Genomic DNA, 4235 nt, shown 5'->3' with positions numbered 1-4235 from the left:
GAAGCATACCAGCGAAATTTTCTAAGTTCAAATCACTCCGTAGACTATCCGAAACTCACCCGAGCCCTCGGGGCTCCAAACCAAACATGCACACAAGTCTTAAAACATCATACGAACTTACTTGTACGATCAAATCGCCAAAATAACACCTAGAACTACGAATTTAGCGCCAAATCACATGAAATTCTTAATAAAATTTTGAAATTTCTATTTTCTCAACCGGACGCCTGAATCACGTCAAATCAACCCCGATTTTTACCAAATTTCACAGATATGATTTAAATATTATATTAAACCTGTACCGGTCTCCAGAACCAAAATATGGGCTCGATACCAACGAAATTAAGCATTAATCAAATTCTTTAAACCATTAGATTTTCAGACTTATAATTTTTAACAAAAATTCATTACTCGGGCTAAGGACCTCTGAATCCGATTCCGGGCATACGCCCAAGTCCCATATTTCAATACGGACCCACCGGGACTGTCAAAATACGAGTCCGGTTCCGTTTACTCAAAACGTTGACCTAAGTCAACTAAATCAACTTTTAAAGGCAAAAATTATTATTTTTCTCAACTTTCCACATAAAAGCTTTCAGGAAACAAGCTCGAACAGCACACGCAAATCAAGGAGGGATAAAATGAGGTTTTGAAGGCCTCAGAACACGGAGTCGAGTTTTAAAACATAAGATGACCTTTTGGGTCATCACAACCAAGCAAGGCAACTAGGTATATGTCTATCCTAACCGCGAATTCGTTCCTCGATGTCCAGGTTCAAGAACTTGCTCTACTCAATCCTATATGCAATCTAGAATTTTCACTTTCGAGTTCAACTCTAGATTCGTATATAGTATTCAATTGGTGATCAAGCAATCAAATAATTAAGCATAAGATTGACTAAATAAATCAATATGATAAATAAAGAAATCAAAATCAATATCCAAATAACAATAGTCATGAAAGAACCACGATCCTAGAACGTTAAGTTAAGCTCCACATTGAAATGGTAGCAAAACAACAAATCATACAAAGAAACATAAAAATTACTAAGTTTGGTGGAAGAAAAGATAAAACCCCGCCTCCACGACGGCTCTGTGCTCTCCCTTGGTCAAAAGTTACTCACAAAAACGTCATCCCTCTCCAAAATAGGTTTAGGATCCCCTTTATACGAGTTGGGACCGTGTAGGGCCGAAATAACTAAGTCCCGGGCGAAATAGGACATGTTCACGTTTTGAGCGTCCAGGGCAGCGTGGGGCACTGGCCCTGGCGCTCAATTTTTTAGCATTCTATTTTGAGCGCCACCGGTAGCACCCCACGCTGCCTGTGGCCCTCAAATTCGCACTTTTGCCTTTTCGTCCGATTTTCGCTCCAATTCACGCACTTTGGTCCCAAATTGTATCCAAATGATTCCTACACATAAAAATACCACAAATTAGCACAAATTATTATATTATACATCTCAAATCTACGAGACATGAGCAAAATGTGAGGCAATATACATCAAAACATGCATACATTAAGCCAAACATCAACACACAAACTTGAGAGTTTCACAATTGGATACAACTTCTAATGCAACTTCATTTTTAGCCATCTGAAGCCACCTTCCCGTTGCAATCTCAATAAAAGGAAATCTTTGAGGACAAAATGAGTTGAAATATCTTTGTTCCATATGACAGAATAACCTGAAATTATAAATTATAAGGTTGCAAAATCATTCCAAACAATAAAGGTATGAAATCCACTTGCTTGAAAAATGTGAAAGACAAAATAGAACGATGGGTTCCGGTTTGAAACATTTTGTAGACTTAAAAAGGAAATGATTCATGCAACAAACGTCACTTTGTGAACTTTCCCAAAAAGTTTGGAGATAAAAAAGATACATTTACTACCTCGTATTATATTCTTCTAGCACTTGATGCGATTATACACCATCCTTTTGTTGGTTTCCTTTTACACTAAAATCATGTAAGAACAAAAATCTATGCAGATACTGACCCCTCATTTGAACCCATTTCTAATCAAAAGCCTAGAAACTGATTGAGAAGAATTTTAATTTTTGAGAATGGTAAATATTAAAATGAGGAGGAGTTTTGATTAGCACAACAGTCTCATTGTGTGTTTTCACCTCCAAAAGAATGAGAAATCATGAGAATATACTCTTACATGTGAGCCAAGTAACATTTGATATAGGCCTTGTGTTCGTCCTGTATAAAAAATTGAAATTAGGTGAGTAAACATGATTAGGGATTAGAATGACTAATAGAAATCTCGTAACAAATACATCTAGATCAGAGAGCAATACATCACAACATAAGGCCATGAGTCCTTAGGAGCTCTTTCCAGATAGTTAAAAAGAATGCATTCTCATTCATATTATTCATTTTCATCAAATTATCTATATATTCCTTTATTCAAAAGAAAATCAGAAACATTTAAAAAATAAAAGTTACTTTACCTTACAAAGAGGGACACAAGTATTTTTATAATATAGCATCTCGTCCCATCTGACGTCCTCTAATTTTGCTAACCTTTTATAATTGCATTACTTCATGTAAAGCTATTCAACTTTGATTATTTTTTTCATACAGAGTTCAACTTATACTTTAATACACAATCACCGGAAAAAATTTGGTCATTAGAAGAGATACCTGAGAAAAGAAATCCTTTTTTTTTGTGAGCGTTCGGTGAGAAGTGGAAATGGTGAAGAAAGAACTGATAACTATAATAAAGTAGAAATTGCGCACAAGTTTATCATCCCCTTTACTAATGAAACAAAAATCTTTGAAACTTTTTGTTTAAAGTAACTTTGTGGCTTATATACATTCTTGTCTGATTCATCTTCTATAACTTTCGGGTTTATTTTAACTATATGAACAATGATCTTGTTATTGAAATATAAGAGAAATATATTTTAGCTTTCATGTATTGTTACCATTAAACCACAAATATTGATGCATCTCAGTCGACATCTAGAATATCTCTCAGAAAAATACTGACAATATGGATCATTCTGATACTCCTTTTTCATTATGCGGTTGAACATTGATAAAAATCTCATTTTGCAGCATCTGAAAGAAAATGTATATACCGACTTAAGCAAAAGGCTGAGTTGCATAATAAACATTTCTCATTGAACGAACAAAATGCAAGTATCCCACAAAAATAAAAAACACATACATCTGGATAAATAAAAGAGCTTGAGAGGACCGAAAGCTGATTCACTGAGTGAGACTCGAAGGTGAAGTTTTAGTCAGCCCTGAAGCCTAGACGGGATTGCCATGGAAGTTCTGGACTACTAGTTGAGGGAAAGAGAAAAAAAGTAAAAGAAGTTAGGGTAAAGACGTTCAATAAGTGGTAAAGAACAGGAAATAGCAGTACATGTGTATATGAGATGCAGAACACATGTTTATGGGAGCAGACTACGTGTAGGAATGAGGATGAAACTACCGATTTATCCCTATAAAAAATCACAACTTTGATAGTACAACTCCAATTTCTTGTTGTACAGCTACATAAGAACGTGTTCATCCTTTCAATATTAACTGGCTTGGTCAAGGACCAAGTAAAAATGAAGTCCTTAAGGTCTTGCATTGTAAATTTTACAGAATCCAATTTGGAACTCCAAAGTTTTCCCCTTTCTCTATAGAATCTCAATGGTTTTTTTCCTTTCACATGTCCTTTCAGCAAATAATTGTATAGGGTAAAATATGTTATGCGAGGTGGCCTCTTAAAAGAATGAGACGTGGAACCGAAAGCAGTTATCCCGTTTGGTACCGGTAGAAATGACACTCATTAAGAGGCAATAAATACCCTCCGCCCGGTGGCGTTTGTAGACAATAAATTTGGTTCGAGAAAATAAAATCAAGACCAAAAAATATTGCAACAATCGTAATTTTATTTCAAATATTTGAGTGTACAATCTCTATGATTCCTCTGATTCTACTTTTCTAGTATAAATTCAAGGGCCTTTGAGCTTGATCTTGAATCTATGTTTGTTGTTACGAACGATGATCTTGTTCTTGAGCTTGAGCTTGATTGCTTGAACTTGAACTTGATTTCTTCTTCGTTCTTGAACTTGAACTTGATTTCTTCTTCGTTCTTGAACTTGAACTTGATTTCTTGAACTTGAACTTGAAGCTTGAAACTTGTGGAGGAATTTGCAGCGTTTGATCCACGAGCTCTTTCTTGCTTCTTGTTATAACTTCGGGTGTCTTTTCTGAGTTATGAAGACC

The 4235-nt window shown here is 35.4% G+C and overlaps 1 long non-coding RNA gene across 3 annotated transcripts; it reads right to left on the bottom strand.

The window, feature by feature from the left end:
- Positions 1 to 964: 964 nt before the first annotated feature.
- LOC109244888 lies at positions 965 to 3349 on the bottom strand. 3 transcript variants are annotated; one of them, XR_002070742.1, is made up of 5 exons: positions 3181 to 3349; positions 2936 to 3071; positions 2167 to 2207; positions 1516 to 1685; positions 965 to 1410 (listed from the first exon to the last, which is right to left on the bottom strand). It is a non-coding gene; the product is annotated as an uncharacterized LOC109244888 (long non-coding RNA). The 3 variants fall into 3 exon arrangements; XR_002070743.1 differs by lacking the exon at positions 1516 to 1685; XR_002070744.1 differs by lacking the exon at positions 2936 to 3071.
- Between the last annotated feature and the right edge of the window lie 886 nt (positions 3350 to 4235).

The sequence above is a fragment of the Nicotiana attenuata genome, unplaced genomic scaffold, assembly GCF_001879085.1.
Source record: "Nicotiana attenuata strain UT unplaced genomic scaffold, NIATTr2, whole genome shotgun sequence".
Taxonomy (NCBI): Eukaryota; Viridiplantae; Streptophyta; class Magnoliopsida; order Solanales; family Solanaceae; genus Nicotiana; species Nicotiana attenuata.
This window is presented reverse-complemented; position numbering and strand designations above follow the sequence as displayed.